This window comes from Staurois parvus, unplaced genomic scaffold (assembly GCF_062004578.1).
Source record: "Staurois parvus isolate SC_StPar_1 unplaced genomic scaffold, SC_StPar_1.0 ptg000154l, whole genome shotgun sequence".
Lineage (NCBI taxonomy): Eukaryota > Metazoa > Chordata > Amphibia > Anura > Ranidae > Staurois > Staurois parvus.
The window spans coordinates 3,540,485-3,565,665 of record NW_028317950.1 but is presented as its reverse complement, the minus strand read 5'-3'; the positions used below and the strand labels follow the sequence as shown (position 1 = coordinate 3,565,665).

Sequence of the window (25,181 nt, the reverse complement as noted above, 5' to 3'; positions counted from 1 at the left end):
CTATTTATGTACCTCCTAAAGTCTGACTGAAAAACTCCCAGAGATGACATCATCCCATCCTTTCTTGTTGCTAGGACGTTGCTAAGAGACTCCCAACTGAGCTGTTATTGCTCATCACCAGCATCACAGGAGTGAGCTCAGAGCTACTGTGTCAGGGGAGAGAAACAGCATGTGAGGGGGTTTGAATCAGAGCTCACTCCTGTGACGCTGTGTGTTAATCTGACTGTTGGCTGTTAGATGGAAGCGATCCAGTGGCTGTGCAGCTTTCTTACAGCTGGTGTCCCCCTGCGAGCGCCCCCGCTATGTTTCCCAGCCTCCACGTGCTCATTAACAGACCTGGGACCAACATGCCTCCAGGTAGAGGAGAGGGAAATGAGTGAACGTCCTTTCACTGATCTCCCCGTCCAGGAGAAACATGTAAAATGTCACTGGTGGGTTCTTGTGTCACTTTTCCCAGCCTGTAAGGCCAAGTTAAGAATCTAATAAAGTGCGAGCTGAACTCTATTAGATTCATTGGAGGACAGGTGAGACATCAGGGGTTTTATAGACCCCTGATGTCTTATTAAAGAGAACCTGTCACCAACAAAATCATTACCTAGGTGGCTTTTTGTCCCCTATGTGATGAAAAAAACCTAAAGAAAAATGTAAAAAGTGTAAAAAAAATTAGTTATATCCAATCACATAAAATCCCCCCCAAAAAATTTTTGAGCCCTGCACTACCCAAATATAAATGTAAATGCACGCATCTGGGGGCACCTATGCGCAAAAACGTGAATTACACTACATGTTACATATTGATAAACACACCAGTGTGAGATCGAAAATTCTTGGTCCATTATTTACAGTTATCTCTAAACCTATATGGAGCTAATGAAGTGTCGCCAATGGAAAATATAGGGTACAGAGGTTTGTCAAGTGCCCTCGAGATTTGCAAAACGCAGTGCGATGTGCAGAATCGGATCGCATGGGTGTGAATACCCATGCGATCTGATTCTGGTGCGGGCCAAAAAAGGGTTGTGCACAATTTTGGTGCGGATACAGTGCGATTTGAGCCATACAAAATGTACCGCACAGGAATGAGGCGTGGTTCCTATGCGAATCACATGCTATATGCCGCACCGCAAAAGTGTGAACCCGGGCTGAAGCCTACTTTTAGAATTTCCTTTGTTCTGTTTTTGAATAGAATGGGGAAGAGTCGGAGCCCCTGTTCGATTTTTATTTCCTATGGGGGGAATTTCTGTCACAACAGGATCTGACAGAAAATCTATCCAATGGGGACACAGACAAATACAGAAAACAAACAATGTTTTAGCAGAGTGTTCAAATGTTGTTCAGTCCATACTTAGTGGGGACAATACATCAGTTGCACAGTTGCCAGATCTGGGACAGCCCCTCATTTCCCTCACAGAGCCCCAGGCTGTGTCCTGGGAGGATGGAGTGGCTCATAGGTGTCCCCAGTGCCTGCCACTAAAGTGCATCCCCCCTTATCTCCGTCCCTGTTTCTAAGACTACACTCACTGCTTGGGGCGGACTGACAACTCATGGGGCCCAAGGGCAATAGGGGATCATGGGGCCCCCGTGTCCTCGCCCATACCCAAAAAAGCCAATGAAAGGTACCAGGGACATCTCATGGGGCCCCCTACTGACCCCGGGCCCTCGGGCAGTGCCCGAGTGCTCGAATGGTCAGTCCACCCCTGGTCCCAACTGCAGTTCAGAGTTTACATGAAATGGATGTGAGTGCCCCAAATATCTCAACTGAGCACCTCTGCCCCAAACTTGCTCTTTGCTGAGCACCAATGTTCCGTCTTTTTCTAACTAAGCACCAATGTCTCATATTTCTCCCCATTGAACACCAATTCTTTTTTTCACTGATAACAATAGCAGGCATTTCTTTCCTCCACTAATGACAGATACTGGGTATTATTCATCCCACTGACCACAGATAGCAGGCCAGTGACCACAGATAGTGGGCATTTCCCCCCCCCCCAGTGACCACGGATAGTGGGCATTCCCCCCCCAGTGACCACGGATAGTGGGCATTTCCCCCCCCCCCAGTGACCACGGATAGTGGGCATTTCCCCCCCCCCCCAGTGACCACGGATAGTGGGCATTTCCCCCCCCCCAGTGACCACGGATAGTGGGCATTCCCCCCCCCCAGTGACCACGGATAGTGGGCATTCCCCCCCCCCAGTGACCACGGATAGTGGGCATTTCCCCCCCCCCAGTGACCACGGATAGTGGGCATTTCCCCCCCCCAGTGACCACGGATAGTGGGCATTCCCCCCCCCCAGTGACCACGGATAGTGGGCATTTCCCCCCCCCAGTGACCACGGATAGTGGGCATTTCCCCCCCCCAGTGACCACGGATAGTGGGCATTTCCCCCCCCCCCAGTGACCACGGATAGTGGGCATTTCCCCCCCCCCAGTGACCGAGGATAGTGGGCATTTCCCCCCCCAGCGACCACGGATAGTGGGCATTCCCCCCCCCAGTGACCGCGGATAGTGGGCATTTCCCCCCCCCAGTGACCGCGGATAGTGGGCATTTCCCCCCCCAGTGACCGTGGATAGTGGGCATTTCCCCCCCCCAGTGACCGCAGATAGTGGGCATTCCCCCCCCCAGTGACCGCAGATAGTGGGCATTCCCCCCCCCAGTGACCGCAGATAGTGGGCATTTCCCCCCCCCCAGTGACCGCAGATAGCGGGCATTTCCCCCCCCCAGTGACCGCAGATAGCGGGCATTTCCCCCCCCCCAGTGACCGCAGATAGCGGGCATTTCCCCCCCCCCAGTGACCGCAGATAGCGGGCATTCCCCCCCCCAGTGACCGCAGATAGCGGGCATTCCCCCCCCCAGTGACCGCAGATAGCGGGCATTCCCCCCCCCAGTGACCGCAGATAGCGGGCATTCCCCCCCCCAGTTACCGCAGATAGCGGGCATTCCCCCCCCCAGTGACCGCAGATAGCGGGCATTCCCCCCCCAGTGACCGCAGATAGCGGGCATTTCCCCCCCCCCAGTGACCGCGGATAGCGGGCATTTCCCCCCCCCCCCCGTGACCGCAGATAGCGGGCATTTCCCCCCCCCCGTGACCGCAGATAGCGGGCATTTCCCCCCCCCCAGTGACCGCAGATAGCGGGCATTTCCCCCCCCAGTGACCGCAGATAGCGGGCATTCCCCCCCCCAGTGACCGCAGATAGCGGGCATTTCCCCCCCCCCAGTGACCACAGATAGCGGGCATTTCCCCCCCCAGTGACCGCAGATAGCGGGCATTCCCCCCCCCCCCCGTTGACCACCCACAGAAAACGGGTATTTATCCCCCAGTGACCACAGATAGCAGGCATTTTCCCTCTGGTGACCACCCACAGAAAACGGGCATTTCCCCCTGGTGACCACAGATAGCAGGCATTTTCCCTCCAGTGACCACAGATGACGGGCACGTTTTTTCTTCCCTCTGATCACTACACCGTGTTCCAAATTATTATGCAAATTATATTTTTCTCATTTACCTAAATACTTGATGTAAATAACAGTCAGCATAATTCTCATGTTATCAACTATTAATAGTACAATTCACATTTTATTGAACAAACCTCCTAATGATAACAGGATTTTTGTTAAACATAAAACACTTCCAATGCACTGTTCCAAATTATTACGCACAGTAAGTTTCAAAACACTTTATAGGTTGTAAAGAACTGAAAATTGTCATTTGTTGTGTTTGCAGCATATTTACTGAAATCAAAAGCTATTTCAATCAAACTTTTAACAACATTTTAACTTTTTAAACATTTTAACAGGTCACGTTACATTGTAACATAGGACCCCTTATTTGATAGCAGCTTCACAAGTCTTGCATCCATTGAACTTGTGAGTTTTTGGACAGTTTCTGCTTGAATTTGTTTGTAAGATGTCAGAATAGCCTCTCAGAGCTGCTGTTTGGATGTAAACTGCCTCCCACCCTCATAGATCTTTTACTTGAGGATGCTCCAAAGGTTCTCAATAGGATTGAGGTCAGGGGAGGATGGAGGCCACACCATGACTTTCTCTCCTTTTATCCCCATAACAGCCATTGATGCAGAGGTATTATTTGCAGCATGAGATGGTGCATTGTCATGCATGAAGATGATTTTATTACGGAAGCATAGTTCTTCCTTCTGTACCAGGGAAGAAAGTGGTCAGTCATAAACTCCACATACTTTGCAGAGGTCATCTTTACACCTTCCGGGACCCTAAAGGGGCCGACCAGCTCTGTTCCCATGATTCCGGCCGAAAACATGACTCCACCACCAGCTTGCTAACGTCGCAGCCTTGTTGGAACAGGGTGGCTGTCCACCAACCATCCATTACTCCATCCATCTGGACCATCCATCTGGACCATCAAGGGTTGCACAGCACTCATCAGTGAACAGGACTGTTTGAAAATTAGTCTTCATGTATTTTGCTGCCCAATGCAGCCGTTTCTGCTTGTGAGCATTGGTTATTGGTGGCCAAATAGAAGGTTTATGCACAGTTGCAAGACTCTGGAGGACTCTACACCTTGATGTCCGTGGGACTCCAGAGGCACCAGCAGCTGTGCTCTGAATCAGCCACAAATCTGTTAATAGTGCGATGATCACGCTTAAGTTTTCGTGAAATATCTAATGTTTTCATACCTCGTCCAAGGCATTGAACTATTTCACTCTTTTCGGCAGCAGAGAGATCCTTTTTCTTCCCCATATTGCTTGAAAATGATGCTCTGCTTAATAATGTGGAACAAACTCCTTTAGTAGTTTTTCCTTAAATTGGGCTCACCGGCCAATCTAATTATCACAGGTGTCCGAGATTGTTTTCAGTGATCAAAAGAGCCCTGACACAATGCCATCCATGAGTTAAATTGAAAAAATATTTAATCTTTGTGACACTTAAATAGAATTTGCATCATAATTTGGAACATGGTGTAATGCAGGCCATAGATGGGTCAAAAACCGGCCGTTTTTTTAACAAAAAAAAGAAAAATAGGTCGTTCAACAGGCCGACGTTACCACCAACTGAAAAAAAAATAGTCCGATTTTCGTCCCGTCTACGGCCAGCATTTAATTACTTCTGTCCTTGCAGACAGCCCCGCTATTATATTTGACATGAAAAAGTATAGTGGTTGCAACAATGTATCCATTTGTATCCATTTCAGATACAGATGTTTTTATTAGGATACAAATAGATACATTGTTGCAACCACAAGACTTTTCATGTCAAATATAATAGCGGACTGGAATTCTTCTTCTTCTTTTTCTTCTTCTATTTCTTCTTTTGCTACTTCTTCTATTTCTTCTTATTCTTTTTTTTGTCTTCTCCTATTTCGTCTCCACCTATTTCGTCTCCACCTATTGCACCTTTTTCTAGGTCACGGCTCATGCGCAGATTTTTTATCGGTAAAAAGATCGGCCGATTTGCCCACAATTGCCACGAAAATCGTCCGATTGGCAAAATCAGCCAATTTTTTTCCAACTTTACCAGTAAAAGAAAGTGCCAAAATCCCGAAAACCAGCCGACCTATTAAGCCACTAACGATCCGAAAATCGGCGGATTTTTTTTTTTCGGTTGAAAAAACGGCCGATTTTCGACCCATCTATGGCCTGCATTAGTCTAACATTTTTTTTTTTCATCCTGCTGACAACAAATCTGAAGCATTTGTCCCCACGTGACCAGCAGTATATGGGGCACGTCCTCTGTACTGTACTCTGTATATTGTGTTGTACATTATCATAGTGCTGACTGCTGTACAATACATACTCCTGACCAAAGTGTTTATTGCCTCAACAGTTGCTGGCTGCAGTTTCTGACTACCGTAATGAAGGTCTTCTTGAAGGTAGGCTAAGACAAGGCTCTTTACCTATATTGTTTTTTTGTTTTGTTTTTTAAAGGGTAATTTTAGATTTAGACATGCCCGCCCCCCCCCCCCCCCCCCCCCAGCCATTCTAAAACATGAATTGAGGAGTAGGTTGTGGGTACTGTAAAGGTGTCTGTTGGTTTGGAAAAGATTTACAAATTTGCTCTATGTGATGCAGAATTCAGCTCAGTGCCTCCTAAATGCTCTCTAAGGTACATGTGCACCACCTAGCCCTGCGGTCGGCAACCTTAAACATCTATGAGAGGCTGAAAACTGCTGCGGCTGGACAGTGTATCCAGTGGTTTAGGGCCATATGCACCTAGGAACGAACACCTGGAGCACGAAGTCTGTGTTGCGGGCATTCATTCTTCTGGTGCATAAAGCCCTAAACATTAGTACCATTCTAACATTCCAGGTATTTGCCCCCTAAATATGAGTACAACTCAGTCCCGTTCAGCCTCAACGTATTTCAGCCTGCCTTAGAGTTCGATAGGCTGCAGGCACAGGGATGGACGCTTTATCTCTACCTCTTGGGCTAAAAATGCAATGATTGGAGGTACACCAGCTAGATGCCCCAAATGCAAAGGAACTATGCAAACTAAACATTGTAGATAGGTAAACGAATCATTTCACTGCCAGAGCCGATTTTGCATTTTTTGCACAAGTTTTAAAAATCATTTTAGGTATGAAGTTTAAGTAAAACCCTACACCTTATATATTTTCTGAAAGCAGACAATCTAGAGAATAAAATAGTTGTGGTTCCAATTTTTTATGTCATGCGATATTAGCACCACAGATTATAAAATGCAAAATTTCTGTAAAAAATACACTAAAGTACCTAGGATTAACAAGTCTACCTTTTTTCCCTGAAGAGGCATGGCGGTTTGGGACTCCATAATCTCTTGGCATACTTTCAGGTGGCTCAAATAGCACAGTTATTGTGTACTATGGCCAGGGGATATGTCCCCCAGTGGGTTGGGATTGAGGCTCTTTCGTGTCATCCATATGCTATTGGTACTCTCATGTGGCTTCCCAGTGGATTGCGTCTTCCTATTTTGTGTCCTACTCCATCCTATTCGTTATCGGTGTGGGATAGATGGCGAGCTCGCAAACCTTTCTCCTCTCCACATACCCCGTTAGCCCCAGTGTCTGGTAATCCTGAGTTTGCCCCGGGTCTATCTCCATCGGTGTTCCAATGGTGGATTAATAAGGGTCTGTTACGTATCGGAGACTATTTAGATGGGTTTCGCCCTCGGTCTCCAACATTTTTTGACAAAATATCAGATGCCTCCCAGAGAAATATTTTGTTATCACCAACTTCGCTCTTTTATCACTTAGATTACTCTCAGAACCTTGTGCGCTTACTTCCCTCGAGGTCTCCTGTGGGGCAGGTGGGATGATGCGAGGTCGTTTATCCATTATTTATGCTTCCATTGTTGATCCCCTCACTAAATTATCCTACATGACCCAATAGGAAGGGGGATTTAAATAGTTAATTAGATTTAGATACATGGCGGAATACGGCTCATACTTTATCAAAGATCTTGATTAACACTGATCTTATTGAATCCAATTATAAAATGCTACTTCGCTGGTATTTGGTTCCTACTCGCCTAGCCAAAATGTACCCCTCAGTATCATCTAGCTGTTTCCGACGCTGCGGTCAAGAAGGTACTATGCTCCACGTTTGGTGGAAATGTCCAGTTGTGAGTAGGTTCTGGATCCGCATGTTTAAATTTATATATTCAGTAACAGGAATTAATATCCGTAGATCACCGGAAGTGGCCTTGTTTCATATACTACCCGCTGACGTTCCCAAAAAATCGACTAAACTAATTTTATACCTCTTATTGGTGGCTTGCATTACCATAGCTAGAAGTTGGAAACAATCTGTGATCCCGTTAGACAGGGTGAAACAAAAACTTAATTGGATAAAGGTAAACGATAAACTTACAAGTATTGTCAATGACGATGTGTCCAGATTTGAGGAAACTTGGGAGCCTTGGATTAGTTACATTTCTGTACCATGAGAGTCTTACAGCTGACCCCCCCCCCCCCCCTTTTTTTTTCTCTCCTTTCCCTTAGGAGTTGTTTCCTCTTTCTTTTCCATCTTTCTACTTTCTCCGCTGAATTGTTTTTGTTACATTTGGTTTATTCCTACGGCTCAGTCTCTGTTTATTGATTGATGAAACCTGTACGTCTTGATGGTAATGGCACTCTCAGTGTGTATTCCTCTTGCCATTGTTGGTCAATTCTTTTTGCGTGCCTATCAGTGCTATGATTGGGATTCTATATATCGTTCCACCATGTAGGTGGACTTTTTTGCCATCTCGTTTTATGCTATTGTATGCCTGTTTCTCAATAAAAAAAAATATTGAAATATAAAAAATACACTAAAGTAAATTTTAGGGCACATAAGCACAATATATTACCTAATTTGGTGACAAAATGTAAAAGAGGACATTACACAGAGTAAATAGATACCCAACATGCCTAGCCTTCAAATTGTGTGCATTTTTGAAATGGTAACAAACCTTGATACCCTATATTTTCCATAAGTGAGTCTTTAAAAGTCCCTACAGGTCATCAGTTTAGAGTTAACCGTGACTGATGCTCCTAGAGTTATTGATCCCACTCTGATGTGCATGATGATATGTCACATGTGAAACGTAATCAATGTTTTTGTGCATAGGCACCCCTGAGGCTTGCATTTAAGTTTGTATGTGTGTGTGGAGGTGGGGGAGGGCTTAAAACAGTTTTTTTGAGGGTTATGTTAAGTGTTTGAGTGTAACTTCAATTTTCTTTTCATGTTTTTTCTTAACACAGGGGAAAAAAGTCCCCTATGTAATGAATGTTTAGTAACAAGTTCTCTTTAATGAGACATCAGGGGTCTAAAAGACTCCTGAAGTTTCACCTGCCCTTCAATGAAACTAGTGCAGTGCAGATTGCACTGTATTAGTTCATTCCCGGCTGCGTACACTTTACACGTCGCGGGACAGTAACAGGTAGGGGGGATCAGCAAATGGATGTTTACTGGTCTTCCTTCCCTCTACCTGGCAGCACCTGCCACACCAGTCCCCGCTGTACTAATGGGCACATGGAGCCCAAGAAACATGGTGTGGGGTAGCCATTATTGGGGTGTGTGGAAGCGATCCAGTGGCTGCAGAGCTGCCAGATTACTTCCATCTGTGTAAAACATGTAGTCAAAGGATTAATGAACAATACCTTCCCAGCTGTGTCACTGTGTTCATTATGATAAACCTTCCTGCACTTTAAAATTAACTCGTACAATAGGTTAATGATATGCCTCTTGTAGAATCACGCCCATTTTAAATAAATGACCTGCCCCTAATAAAAGTAATTCTCCGTCGACTCACAGCTCCCCCCCCCCTAAAAAAAAAAGTGTCCTTGCCAACATTTGAAATATTTTGTTGCTTGCCACATAATACAATCTAACTGTACAATCTCATTTTTAGATTGTAAGCTCCAAGGAGCAGGGCCCTCCTTTCCCTCTTGTATTGAACTGTATTGTTGCTGTATTGTCTCCCATTATATTGTAAAGCGCTGAGCAAACTGTTGGCGCTACATAAATCCTGTATAATAACTGTACAATTTCATTTAGATCTACTTGTTAGCATTTCCAGTTGACCAGAGGTCATAAATTAAAGGGCCCCACAAAGAAAGAAAACATCCATGTTACATACCCTGCCAGCGATGCCTGTCCTGGCACCTACTACAGAGAAAATTCAGGCTCTGCCATTACTCAACTCTTTGAAGATTCCACCCAAAGGTTTGGAGGACAGTTACTCCATTAAAGAATTCCAAGCTAAACCTAACTAGTTTTAAAAATGATCCCTCCCGCCTCCTAACACCTATGTTGACTAACCTAAGAAGCCAACCTATGAAAGATGTACCTCCCTATTTTCAGCCTCCTCCAGTCCCGTCACACGATCCGGTTCCCCTGTGTCAGCCAACGGACACTGCAGGGGAGAGGAGAGAACGCCAAAAACGGATGGGCCGAAAGAGCCTATGGGTGATGTCTCTGCTTCCAGGCATTTCCGGCGCTTCTCAGAGCGCTCTCTCCTCTCCCCTGCTGCTGCCACTGGCTGACACAAGGATCACATGGCCAGACCGGAGCAGGCTGAAAAAAGGTATGTACATCTTCTCCTCTTCTTACACAGGTTAGACAACATAGGTGTTAGGAGGTGGGAGCATTTTTTAAGACTAGTTAGGTTTAGCCTGGAATTCTACTTTAAACTTGCAAGGCCTTGCTGAACCATGTTTCTAGGCTGGGTCCCTAGGACCAGCTTGTCCAACGTCTGAGGACCATGTAACAGTAGCCCAGCCACCTAGGAAGATCCATCCTACCACTCAGACCAACCCACCTTTGGAACTATCCATCTCCTGGCAACACAGCTCCCATTCCTAGCAGGCTGCTTCTCCTTCCCGTAATCATTCTTTTACTCTGGCATATCAGCATGTAGTTCTCACACACTTCTCAGAAAACACAGATCAAGCCACACGTTGTATTTGAAGTTTTACTGTAAAATCCAGTAACAAACCATGAATCCACATGTATAATAGTTCACAGTATTCTCCCAACACCTATTCGTATAGATGCTGTGGTGCACATACCTTCCCAGGATCTAAACGCCCCCTACCATCTGAATAGAGAACAATCCATGTCTGCAGTCCCATTGAAGGTTCCTACTCAGGGGAACGTAGATTGTAGATCTTCCACCAACTACATCCTCTAGCCTGTAGCTCTTTACCCCAACAGCCTGGCCAAACCTGTATTTATAGCTCCCACCCAACTCAGACAGGAAGTCACACTGACAGGAGGAAGTCCACTTCAGCAACATCGTTTTAACTCCATTTCACTCCACATGGCTACTTACTCTTGACTATATAGCACAAGTGCCTGGATGACTGAATACAAATTGAAGGAATAATATAGGAAGGCACTTAAATTACAAAATGTTGGTAAGTTCAGAGGAAATTATACAACATTTGTACAATCAGATTGTGCAATATACCAATGATGAGGCAGTATTCCTCCCACTGACACTAAAAATGGGGCACTATTTCTCTCACTGACATCAACAATGGGGCACTATTCTTCCCGCTGACACCAACGATGAGGCACTATTCTTCCCACTGACACCATCAATGGGGCCCTATTCTTCTCAGATGAAAGGTCAAATTCACTGCACTGACACCAACAGTGTGGCACTATTCCTCCCTGTACCACTCTTCCCCCCCTCCTAGATTGTAAGCTCCAAGGAGCAGGGCCCTCGAACCCCTCATATATCGCATTGTATTGTTATTGTACTGTCTCATGTATTGTCTCCCATTGTAATGTACAGCGCTGAGCGAACCATTGGCGCTTTATAAATACTGCATAATAATAATAAAAAATAGGAAGAATTTAGTTGCAATGAACAGTCTCACTACAGGGTCTCTTTAAATTGAGGATCTGTGGACATCCCACACTTTGGAAAAGGATATTATGGACTCTCCTCAAATTTTATACCTCATGTAGCTTCACTATTGCAATGAGGTTTCTCACTTCATTTTGCATTAAAAAGAAAACATAAAGAAAGCAACTAAGCCCACAGCAATCGAATTATGATGAAGAAATGAGTTGCCGGCTATATTGCTATATATCTTAAGCGCACAGCAATGCTTGTACACTGCAGACCATCACCGCAGATCCCTACCTGTTTAGGATCTTGTTGTAGGCGGCGTCATAACACAACGTTTACTGGGTATTTCATTCATGAATGCAGCCACATCTAACAGTCACAGGCACCACTGCGAGTCCGAGCTGAGTGAGGGGGCCAATCCATGGACGGCGTTGTTTCCAGTCTCAGTTGCAAACTGCTGTAGTGACCCAGTCAGGGGCAAGCACACCTTGTGTCTCCGCTGCACTGAGAAAACCTATTGGAAAAACATTAAGATGGTTAAGAATAACCAATGCTATTTTTTGAACACAGTTATTATAGCTTTACAGCATAGGAAAACAGGACTGGTCAATAAAACTTAAAGTAGACCTGAATTTAGTGAAGATTGTTATGTTATAGGAAACAAAATAATAACTGTGCCTAAGCAGTACTCAGAAAATGTCTTGATTTCCACCTGAAAAATAGAAGTGCATTTCCTGTGGCTGCAGCCTAGTAGCTGTATATATGCCGTATGTGAATATCTAAGGCTCACTGCCTGTCTCAGATTTGGAGTGAGGTTTGGTGATGTCACTAATGTACTGCTCACTGTTCCCTTTGCTGGAGATGAAGCTGTACTGCACTGCAAGGATCTCCCTGCTTCTACTTCATTCATTCTGTTGATGTATGGTTCCTCCAGCTCTTCTGCTGTTGCTCATTAGATCACAAGTCATCAGAAAGACAACTCTGGATAGGAAGCTGTACCTGAGGACCTGCACTGCAAGGATCTCCCTGCTTGTTTTTTATTTGTTTTGTGGATCTTTGCTTCCTCTACGAATTTGCTGCTTTTTGAATATCCTCCACCAGTCATCAGATCACCGGTTATCAAGAAGGCAGCTCTGACATGAGGAAGCAAAGCCTTGTCTCTACAAACAGGGCCACCTCCACACAGAGACAGTGCAGAAAAAGGCATGTACTGGGGAAAAGATCAGCTGTGGAGCCTACCGACAATACTAGTAACTAGGGATGAGCTTCAGTTTAGTCCACACCCATGTTTGGCCAAACCCAAAAGGAAGCTGTCTGTACTGGCCCAATCTGCCTTGCAGCTGCACTTAAAGGAGCAATGATGCTCATAACACCATTGACCTATTATGGCCTGGGTACTGGGATGACGATGTTGGTAAGTATGCCTTGGGACAAATGTCCAAAATGAGAGATCCCATGTTGGATGTGAGAGTTTCTCTAACTTTCTGTTGCCTTTCTGGGAAAGGAAGTAATGGAAAATTTCCCCAGTGGTAAAGAGACAGCAAAAAAAAAAACTGTCAGGATTTATAAGCCTACCCCATACTCTATCTAAAAACAAGAAAAAAAAGTATTGAATTGTGGCCATGCTGTGCTAATGACACCCTGCGGTTACTACACAGAAAGGTACCCACTCTGCCAACCACCCACAAGACCGTGGTAATCACTTGTATAGCACAGGCTGCTACATTCATTTCCAACTTCCACAGAGGCTGATCAGGGATCACATATGCATACTTACATTGTGCCAAGCTGGCCCAATGTCTGCAACATATATCATCCCTGGAGTTCAGCCTTATCTGATGTAGCATTGGCAAACAGGGAGTTCCCCTTTAAAGCAAGATACATTTTCTCTATACATTTGATAATTTAAATCCACTTAGTGTACATCAAAAGAGGAATTGGTAATCAGAGTTCACCAATTCAATTGAATAATTCAGCTTTATTGCTGCTCATTATTATTTCAAATGCCCCACTCACACATAATCTTGTGTACATTAGCGATTCTGGGCCTACAGAATATCTGGTGCATTAAGGCAGTAATTCCCCCAGTACATGCTATGTACAGAAAATAAATCCATATTTAATTAGTGCTTTTTTGTGTTTATTTTTAAAGACTGTCAAACAGCAAGGTCATTGAGCCTGACATACAGTACTTCCCAATATCCATCTGAGTTAACCGATAAGTACTTACTAGCATTGGTCCTTGCTTAGCATGCATTAAAATAACTTTAATGGGAATGCAGACAAGCACTTGGTATGGCTGACCCATAAAGCAATATGGTAGAAAGCTGTTTAGATATTGCTTAATATTATAGATCTAGAGGTGCCTTTTCTAACCCTCAACAGGGCCAGTCTCACTGTACTACTGCATAAGGCCCTAATCAAGAAAAGGCAAAAGAAGAGTTGGAGATCCCAACTAACCCTGACTTCCTTAGTATTCAAGCAATATGGATTCAGGTCCATTAACTTTGGCAATACACAGAAAGTGACCTGGATGGCAATGGTGGGAAACTAAGTGTGCAGTGTGGACAAAATGGGAGAGTCAAGATGAAGAAAAGCACCTAAAAGGTACTTGCAGGTGTACCACCAGACACAACGACTAGGCATTCTGAAGGAATGTAGCAAAAGGGTATAAAGGAACAAAGATCCTTGTTTTCTGAGGGTGGGTTCTTGACAGAGTAGGTTGTCGAGAAAAATTGCAAAGAGGTGAGTAGTGAGTAGTTCTGGATAGGAGAACTTTACAATCACTTCACACAACGTTCTTCTACCTGGCAGACTCTTCTGGGTTATATTTCCACTGGAGGTCAGAAGTATTGTTCCAATAGTCTAAAACATATTCCAAGCATATACAGAAGTCTTATTTGCCAGCACCTCCATAAACATCTATCCTATTTGACCTTTGTGTTTATATATTATTTTAGCAGGAAGGAAGCCACTGCTGGATATTTCTGACTTATGAAGGGGAAACAGTAAGGATTGTTTCAACAGGGCCAGTCCTGGCCCAAGATCATAGTTGCCCAGTGTCCTATTATCTGAAAGTCATTCTTGCCTTTTGGCAAAAGCCACAAAAATCCAGTAATATTAGTTTAAATAGGCTCATTCCTGGTTCTTTAGGTTGGGATTCCACCTTGATGTTGCTTTGCCACCTCCCTTCTATCACTCAGCTAAGGTATATAAACGATGGGGGTTGAGTGACTTGGCTTTTTGGTGGTAATCTGAGCAGCAGAAGATTGCTTCTTGTCCAGAGCCTGCACAGAAGACATGTGAGTGCATGTTGATCAGAGCCGTGTGCCAGCAGTGATTTGACATCTCCCTGTTGGAGTGCGGAGGGAAACCATGACCCCTTTAGTTGGGATGAGTATGTATGGGCATACAATATGTGGACATGGGTTTCTCCAAGGGAGCTTAGTCATTTGGAACTTTATCAGGATGGTTCTACAGGAGTAAATGAGAAGTAACAGATACCTGATCATGAACCTGTGTGCGGTGACAAAGGGACAGGGGGAAGTGAATAGTGTGGGCTTGATAATGGGACTGTAACCTGGTATGCCAGGCTGTGCCTTGCTGAGAGATCACAAGGGGTTGATGTCTCACTGATCCACCCTTAGATATTTGGGAAGCCCCAGGCAAAAAATAACAGGGACACCAATCTTTGTGTCCGAGACAATGATGCTGTGAAGTAAGGGGTTAGTATTGTATTTTTCCTCTATAAGTGTTTCCCACTGTCAGGACTTCGATATTAACCTGCAACCTCTGTTGTGTCTGGTGATGTATTCTTGCTGAGCCACCTGGGATGCTGGATAGCTCGCTGAATGATCCTGCCTTGAACCTTGTTTTTCTTGAACTTTGAACCTTTGCTCCTCTCATGAACTTCCTGATTTAAGCCATGTCTCTGCACTTCCTGTTTGCCAGATTCTTGTGTTCTCTCCAGCCAATATCTAGCTCTTGTCTCTCCTGCAGCAATTGATATCTCTGCTACCACTCATTGCTGACCTTTGGCTTGTTCCTCAACTATGCTTCTGCTTGATCCCTACTGAATATCTGCTACTTGACCCTGGCTTGCTCACCTCCTGGTAGGGCGATCCTGGGGACTGCGACCTGGCACTAAGATGCAGCAAAACCTATCTTCACCATCAGGATCTCCGGTGAACACCTGTTTGTATACCTATCCTGCCGGTCAGTGGGAGCCTGTCTACTGCTTTTGCTACTGGTCTCCGAGCCTGGCCTCTGACTGTGGCACTCACTATTTAACACATCCCCTGCGGGGCCTCTGCAGACACTGGTCTGTGTTTTAATTATGTAGGTGCCAGTGAAGAAAAATATTCCTAAGACTGGCTTTCATTAAATTGTGCTGAGGCATTTTCCAGCAATTTCTCCAATGTGCCTACAGTTTGTTTTTTTTACCATCTCCTGTATTCTGCAGTATCTGATAGCTTTTTATTACATTACATTCACTTATTATTATGTGTGGCCCTTTGCTGATGTCAGAAGCCCCCTATAACTAGTAAGTTAACCACCGTTGCTGTGAATTATCCAACCTTTTGTACAGAAATACAGCAATCCCAGCTACTGTATGTGGTGGAATAAGAATGGAAGACCTAGAAAAGATCTTCAAATGGACTTGAGTCTTTAAGATGAAAATCCAAACTGTCTACATTACCTGTATTGTCAGTAACTTTCCAGTGAAAGCTGGTCAGTGAAGAAGCAAGAATGAAAAAAGTACTGATGTCCTTGATCTTTGGAGTTGACAAAGAATTCTAAGAACATCGTCTTTCAACAAATCAAGCCCTATCTTTTACTAGAAGCCTAGATATCTTTACTAAAGCTGTCTTAGTTTGGACATATTATGAGAGGGACAACTTGCTGGAAATGACACTTATACTTGGTGAAGTTGAAAGGAAAAGGGAAAAAAAAGATGACTGGCAATAATGTGGATGGAGACAGTCACAGAAACTATGAACTTGCTTCTGTAAAGTCTGAAGACCCAAACAGAAGATGGATCATTCTGGAGAACATTGAAACCAAATATAATAATATTAATAATACTAATAAGAAATATAAGAAAAAAATCTATGATGCAGAAACAAACACTAATGACAAGATGCAGAATTTTCTAACACTTATGTACAGTATTTACTGCTTTATAGTCAATATCAATGTACCAAAATTATGTGCACAATAATATAAAAAAAATTATAGATCCCAGTTGATTAGAGATCTACATAATTGGCAATAAAAACTTGTAAAATGAAGGAAAAATGGTCTTGATTTGACATAAGTTAGGGTAGGTGATGACAATATGGGGTTTATTTACTAAAGCTGGAGAGTCCAAAATCAGACTCCCTTCTGCATAGAAACCAATCAGCTTCTAACCTCAGCTTGTTCAATGAAGCTTTGGCAATGAAACCTGGAAGCTGATTGGTTTCTATGCAGAAGGGAGTCTGATTTGGGACTCTCCAGCTTTAGTAAATAAACCCCTATGTGTCCGCAATTGTTCTGCTTTGAATGTGGTATAATATTTGTACTTCAGAAAGTCCTGTAGTTTCCAGCAAACCTTTTTTTCTGCTGCTTGAATTACCTACAGAATGTGTTTCACATCTGAGCTTCTTCAAGTGTTTTTTTTTTTTTTCCGTTTTTTTTTTTTTTTCATGCACTTCTGAAGGTAAGTTTTTCAAGTGTTTTTAGGCTTCAGTGTTTTTTCAGCCAACAGAAACCTAGTTACTAAGAGAAGTGAAGGCAGGAAATCATGTGAAACACATTTTTTTGGGGCATTTCTGAGGTGCTCTTAATGAAGTCTATAACTGCAAAACTTAACGCCTAGGAGCTCATGTACTTTTTTGAGATTCCAGTGACAAGTTTTAAGTGACACCAAGCGTGAACAGGCACCAAGGAATATAATGAGGATGTTGAGCTTTGAAGCGCTTCAAGAAACAATTCAAATTGCTAGGGTGTGAATGGATCAGGGATGACAAGACAAGGCACAAACAATTGTAAATGTATTTTGGTGCCATTTGTTTCTATTTTATATAGGTAGCTTCTCAAAGTGCTTTACAAGGACAGGAGAAACACAAACACAAGAAATACACAGGATAAAACAAAAGAAAAAAGGGACAATTAAGCGAATGCTTGTCTAAAGAAAAAAGGTTTTAGATTTGAATAAGTTTACGGAAGAAAACTCTCTGATGTTTTTTGGAGAAGGCTCTCAACAAGTGTAGGTGAGTAGGGGGGGGGACATAAAAGACCAGAATTTGAGGAGCTGAGGTTATGAGAGGAGTACATTGGTAAATGTTCAGATAGATAAGAGTGCAAAGCCATGAAGAGCCTTGTAGCTGCGGAAGAGGATCTTAAAGTCTATGCGAAACTCGACAGGTAGGCAGTGCACTGACTCCAGGATAGGGTTAATATGATCACTTGTACCAGACCTAGTCAGGACTTTGGCTGATGAATTTTGTACATATTGTAGTCGATTAATAGTGTATTTAGGTACACCAGCGATTAGAGCATAGTAGTAGTCAAGTTGGAAGAAAACAAATGTATAGATCAGCTTTTCAGCCAAAGTGAAGCTCTGAAATCTTAAAGCTAAGATCAGATATTGCTGACTTGTTTGTTGTGTCTAGGCAGTACTGGGACAGATTTACCTTTCTCTTAAATGCCCCCTGAAAAAAAGCAGTGCACTTCCTGACATGTGAGGGTGCCTAGGCCCTGTAGCTGTAGTTCTAAAGTATGAGATCATCTACAGCTCTGATGCCTCTAAATGCTAGCCTTAAAAGATTTGGAGCAAGATTTAGTGATGTCAGTACAGTTCTACTCACTGTTCTCCTTGCTGGAGGAACATGAGGAAGTAAACACGAGGAAGCAAAGTCCTGCTCTTCTACCAAGATATCAAAAACTAAACACAGTGCAGAATACAGCATCTTAAGTCATTAATGTGCATGGGCAATACTGGTGACTAATCCTTTGCCCTCTGTTTGTCATTTTTGAACAACTTCCATAATTCAGTGTGGACTCTGGGACCCTGTCCTAGGTTGAATTCATTATAAAGCCTAAATCCATGGGGGCACTGGCCAGAGAAGAGTCAGGAGTGCCAGTGGGGAACCCGAGAAGAGAAGGTTTAGGGCCACTCTGTGTGCAAGTATAGAGATGTTTGTTATTTAAAAAAGTAACTAAGCCAGGATCAGGAACACAGCCATGATGTCTACACCATAGCATGGCAGTTGCCACATTGGTGCCCTCACAGGGTCAACTTTATCTACATTAAAAATGCTACAGTTCAGCTAATATCCTTATGATCTACAGCAGATGATCGCTTAACATTAACATATGATCTTCACATAGGAATTTGATTTTTGACAAGTAAAAGAAATCCATTCTTCTTGCTAAGCAATGACTTCACAGCAGGTAGGATTACAGAGTCACTAACTCCACAGGCAATACCTTCACCACAATGCTCGTGTTACCGGAGCCTTGTCCTTTCTCCAGATGCTCCCTTAGAAGACAGATTAGCGTGCTAATGATCGGTGTCAGGCTTACGACCTCTACCAACGTACATGTGGGTCAAACCTCAGCATTCTCTTGCCTAAGTGCAGCGAAGAAAGAATAGAGGATGCGTTTTGTCAGAACGGATGTTTGACCCATACCTAGCTTGGTTCTCTGGGTCGTTGATGCAAAACCAAGCTCGCAGGAGAGATGTAAACTGACAAGGCCTGCACATTCCCAGTTTCCATTATAAACATCAATGAATAATAACTTCCTGCCATTAGTCGTAATAACATTCCTCCAGTGCGATGTGCATCCCTTTAGTCTGTGTCCATCAAATGAGCTTCGGTAACAAGGACGTTTGATGCTCAGAGAGAAATAGCAACGGAGAGGAGCTTATTAATATTTTAGTGGCACCATCACTGCAGCCTCTGTGTTTCTGGCTGTTTACAATCTGTGCTGCCACCAAACACTCACTTAGTCCCAGGTCAGTGTTCTCCAAAGAAAAACATTTCCAGATCCCAGAGATTCAACCTGGAAGACCTCCCCATATTAAAAGCAGCATGGCAGCAACAAAAGACATCTACAGCCAGTATGAATGGGCATTCACTGTATGAAGATCTAATAACAATATCAAATCAAGTTCTTTTTTACAGTAGAATATTAGGTAAGGCAAGTTTTACATAATTACATTGGTCCAACTTGGATAAATGTAAGTATCTATGTTCAGGGGCGGACTGACCATTCGAGCACTCGGGCACTGCCCGAGGGCCTGGGGTCAGTAGGGGGCCCCATGAGATGCCCCTGGTACCTTTTCATAGGCTTTTTTGGGTGTGATTTGAGTGTGGGTGAGGACACGGGCCCCATGATCCCCTATTGCCTGGGGGCCCCATGAGTTTTCAGTCCGCCTCTGTCTATGTACCATACCTGTGGGATCCCTGTGTAAGCTGGAAATCGATGTAGTAGGCTAGTGATCTGCATTAGCTTCCAGGTCCTGGGTGCTATTCAGAGAACACTTTTTGCATCTACTCAATAAATGCAAAGCGTTCTCTGATTGGATGAGGCTGAGACAGTAGCACCACTGCCCCGCCTCTCCACCTTGTCCAATCAGATAACATTTTGCAATGATTAAGGAAATACAGTGCTCTCTGAATGGCACCCATGCCGAATAGCCTACGTCCTGTTCAATAAGCAGTAGGACAGCTGCTTGCCATGGGACCCAGAAACTAGTGGAGATCACTTGAGTAGCAGTGCCTACTACAGTGATTTCCAGCTTCCACGGGGATCCCACAAGTATGGCACAAATATGATTACAGTACATAGGTCCAGTGTAACTACCAGGGGCGGACTGACAACTCATGGAGCCCCCGGGCAATAGGGGCCCCTGTGTCCTTGCCCACACCTAAAAAAGCCCATAAAAAAGGTACCAGGGGCATTTCATGGGGCCCCCTACTGACCCCAGGTCCTCGGGCAGTGCCCGAGTGCTCGAATGGTCAGTCCACCCCTGGTAACTACTATATGTTTAAATAGTCCATCTAAACTTCAGCTTTAATTATTTTGTGACTAAGGCAAAGAAAGATGAAAAATCCTGCATGGTTTAATAATATGCTAACTCTAACCAGCCAGCACTGTAATGGTTATCATCCCTCCTCTCCACTGCTCCTCCGGTCCTCTGCCCGATTAGGGATCTTTTTTTTTTTATTTGTATACTTTTTTTAAGGAATGTGTCCGACCTCGCCCCCCCACCCCATGCAAGTCATTTCCCTAGATGAAAAATGTGTCCTATTTTACCTTTTGCCTCCTGAGATATGAGCATCCCATATCCCAGTAGGCAAAGCCTTTTGTTGAGTAAGAGAGGAGGGGTGGGCCTAGCAAGGCATCATTGAGAGACTTGCCAGCTGAACCCAGAGCTCCAGGTTCAGCCAGCAGCCTCTCCATGATGTCACAGCAAGACATGGCCGAGTGCTGTTGGAAGAGAGGAGGATCTCCACTGGACAGTGTTGGATCTGCCAGGTGGGTATCTACAATGTGCGAATCTCACTGCCATTAAGTGGGAGGTTAAAAAAAAGAGGGGGTAGAGGGGGTGAAAAACCACTTTAAAAGATATCTCATCCTAAAAACAAATATGGAATATATTGTAGCTTACTGGCTTAGCTTTGGTGGCTGCTATTATCAAAATAAGTACATTTTCTACAAGTACAGAAAATTAATTGACATGCTTGCCAAAATTTCAGGGTCCTTGTAATGTACTGCACAATAAACTGACAAATATTTGATATACAGTATCAGTGTTCAACAAGATAAAAGAGAGAAGCACACACTGTAAGCTGCTTGAGATTAAATGTGACAGGAAGTCCTCAGCTTCATGTGCTCCTGAACCACGACCCATTAACGCATTTCACCAGTCATGGGAGTAGTCATAGAAATGCATTGGAGGGGCATAGTTCAGAAGGGGACAGAGCTGAAGCCTTCCTGTCACATTTTGATTTTGAGCAGCTTTTGGTGTGCACTTCCATCTCTTTCTTTTTTATCCTGCTGATGATCAGGCAGGATGAGTCCTTGGTGAGCTACACCCGGAAGAGAGTGAATCACTGGGGCGATCTGCTAGTGGAGTTTGGAGTAGCGCTTCATGTGTGTGTTGGATATATCAATGTTCCCACTATCTTAGTGTTAATTAGATGAAGAGGGGATAGTAGTTCAAATCATGACCGAGGGACTTCAGATAAACTTACAGACTTCAGATACAGCTTCAATCCCCCCAAAAAAAGACAACTAGCCCCACCCCCTCCTAAAATTAACCAGACAACTATTTTTTTTTGGAGTTAAATGGCCATAGCAGACATTTTATTGTAAATACAAACAAAACAGAACTTAATTACAAGACAAAAACATAGAACAACATGATATTTATGAAAACTGACCTCCTACCTGGTCTAGAATTTTGAAAGCACATATAGTCAGAAGACTGGCTGTATCTGCTACAAACCTCCTATCAAGGTCCCCAGCCACTATTATACCATCTTGGGGACAATTAACCACCAAGTTACACCAGATACAGCCGAATCGCTGTATGGAGTGAATGTCCCAGAACTGTCAGAAATAGACTATTTCTGACAGTTCTGGGACATTCACTCCATACAGCGGTTGAAACATTGTATCTATTTGTTTCCATAAATGGATCCATTTATGGAAACAAATAGATACAATGTTTCAACCGCTGTATGGAGTGAATGTCACAGAACTGTCAGAAATAGCGGAGCTCTGCAGATACACTTAGAGGAGCTCTGCAGATACACTTTTTGCCGGCTTGGAATTATTCTTATTTTCATCCTACTTCTTCTTCTTCTTCATCCTCATCCTCTTCTTCTTCTTCTGAGGATGAGGATGAAGAAGAAGAAGTAGGATGAAAATAAGATTAATTCCAAGCCGGCAAAAAGTGTATCTGCAGAGCTCCTCTAAGTGTATCTGCAGAGCTCCTCTAAGTGTATCTGCAGAATAGAGGAGCTCTGCAGATACACTTTTTGCCGGCTTGGAATTATTCTTATTTTCATCCTACTTCTTCTTCTTCTTCTTCTTCTTCTTCATCCTCATCCTCTTCTTCTTCTTCTGAGGATGAGGATGAAGAAGAAGAAGAAGAAGTAGGATGAAAATAAGATTAATTCCAAGCCGGCAAAAAGTGTATCTTCAGAGCTCCTCTAAGTGTATCTGCAGAGCTCCTCTAAGTGTATCTGCAGAATAGAGGAGCTCTGCAGATACACTTTTTGCCGGCTTGGAATTATTCTTATTTTCATCCTACTTCTTCTTCTTCTTCTTCTTCTTCATCCTCATCCTCTTCTTCTTCTTCTGAGGATGAGGATGAAGAAGAAGAAGAAGAAGTAGGATGAAAATAAGATTAATTCCAAGCCGGCAAAAAGTGTATCTTCAGAGCTCCTCTAAGTGTATCTGCAGAGCTCCTCTAAGTGTATCTGCAGAATAGAGGAGCTCTGCAGATACACTTTTTGCCGGCTTGGAATTATTCTTATTTTCATCCTACTTCTTCTTCTTCTTCTTCATCCTCATCCTCTTCTTCTTCTGAGGATGAGGATGAGGATGAAGAAGAAGAAGAAGAAGAAGTAGGATGAAAATAAGATTAATTCCAAGCCGGCAAAAAGTGTATCTGCAGAGCTCCTCTAAGTGTATCTGCAGAGCTCCTCTAAGTGTATCTGCAGAATAGAGGAGCTCTGCAGATACACTTTTTGCCGGCTTGGAATTATTCTTATTTTCATCCTACTTCTTCTTCTTCTTCTTCTTCTTCATCCTCATCCTCTTCTTCTTCTTCTGAGGATGAGGATGAAGAAGAAGAAGAAGAAGTAGGATGAAAATAAGATTAATTCCAAGCCGGCAAAAAGTGTATCTTCAGAGCTCCTCTAAGTGTATCTGCAGAGCTCCTCTAAGTGTATCTGCAGAATAGAGGAGCTCTGCAGATACACTTTTTGCCGGCTTGGAATTATTCTTATTTTCATCCTACTTCTTCTTCTTCTTCTTCTTCTTCATCCTCATCCTCTTCTTCTGAGGATGAGGATGAAGAAGAAGAAGAAGAAGTAGGATGAAAATAAGATTAATTCCAAGCCGGCAAAAAGTGTATCTGCAGAGCTCCTCTAAGTGTATCTGCAGAGCTCCTCTAAGTGTATCTGCAGAATACAGGAGCTCTGCAGATACACTTTTTGCCGGCTTGGAATTATTCTTATTTTCATCCTACTTCTTCTTCTTCTTCTTCATCCTCATCCTCTTCTTCTTCTTCTTCTGAGGATGAGGATGAAGAAGAAGAAGTAGGATGAAAATAAGATTAATTCCAAGCCGGCAAAAAGTGTATCTGCAGAGCTCCTCTAAGTGTATCTGCAGAGCTCCTCTAAGTGTATCTGCAGAATAGAGGAGCTCTGCAGATACACTTTTTGCCGGCTTGGAATCATTCTTATTTTCATCCTACTTCTTCTTCTTCTTCTTCTTCATCCTCATCCTCTTCTTCTGAGGATGAGGATGAAGAAGAAGAAGAAGAAGAAGAAGTAGGATGAAAATAAGAATTCCAAACCGGCAAAAAGTGTATGTGCAGAGTTCCTCTATTTCTGACAGTTCTCTGACAGCTTCTTCACATGTACAGCGGTTGAAACATCTGTATCCTAAATGGAAACTAATAGATACAATGTTTCAACCGCTGTACATGTGAAGGAACTGTCAGAGAAATGTCAGAAATAGCGGAGCTTTCTGCAGGCACACTTTTTTGGCTGATCGGGAAAAATCCGATTCGCGCACCCGAAGTAGGCAAATATTCGGATTCGACGCGAATCGAATTTTTCCTGAAATTCGTATCGAATTCCGGTTCGCCTGGTTCGATTCGCTCATCTCTAGTGGCAACCATGGTCCCCTCTATGGATACAGTTGAGTGAGCATAGCCACCCTAAAACAAGTGTTTTAGTTACACAAAGCCACAGGTTTTCATTGTCCATCATTATGACCTTCTAGCTGCTGGCATCCCAACAAAAAATGACATCAGTTGATAAGGAGGATGTTGGTCGTCTGCACAGCATTTTTGTTTGCCCCTCCCCTGCCCCTCTCCATCAGCACTTGGGGTCACATTAGCTGAGGGATGAAGAAAAACTTAGGGAGAAGAGAAACATTGGCATACTAGTCAGTACAAGTGTACAAAAGTGTATTTGATTTGGTAGAATAAGTCACGTCTAACGTTTGGTGTCCTACATGTGTGGATGTTGAAGCATTATGTAAAACTATTAGAATAGTTTTTTTACATTTTAGAATAGGGCGCCTCGAGACTGTCCATAATTTTACATTGTGCCTTGAGATTGTCCATAATTTTAAAGGGTGCCTTGACTGAAAAAAGGTTGAGAAACACTGCTCTATAGTGTGTACTTGTCTCAATTAAGAGTGTCGTTTCTGTCTGCTGCTTCATTTCTCTGCTATTGGCTTCTGACAAGTTTTTCTGACACTATAGAAAAATGGTGATGGAAGGGAGCTCCAGCAGATTGACAGCCTCAGCTCTGTTCCTATGAGCTGTGTGAAGGGGGGTGTGTCACCTTCCCTCTCAGAGCTCTCCTCACTGAGCTCTCCTCACCCCCTGCTTTCTGAACTCTCAGACAAGCTTTATAAATTCAGCACTTTGAATGGATGTAGAGAAGAGAATACTGCAGATAAACAGGTACAACTTATGTAGGAGGATTTGTTTCATCTCTGTGTATCACCTGAGGCCAGTCACTTCACTGGGGATATGTAAAGGTTTACAACCACTTTGCTCTGGGATTTAGACAGCTCTGAACCCAGAAATGCTCAGAGCTCATCACTTTTGGGTTCACACACAACAAAGGAGATCGGGAAACATATTTTCCCC

At 43.6% G+C, this 25,181-nt stretch overlaps 1 protein-coding gene across 5 annotated transcripts in view; it reads right to left on the bottom strand.

Moving 5' to 3' along the window:
• The window catches only part of ATP2B3 (ATPase plasma membrane Ca2+ transporting 3), a 380,238-nt gene that overhangs the window by 235,900 nt on the left and 119,157 nt on the right, over positions 1-25,181 (bottom strand). For all 5 annotated transcript variants that reach the window (XM_089674938.1, XM_089674936.1, XM_089674937.1 and 2 more), the window contains exon 2: positions 11,582-11,801. The gene's annotated coding sequence lies outside the window, so the exon portion shown is untranslated. The remainder of the gene's footprint in view (positions 1-11,581; positions 11,802-25,181) is intronic.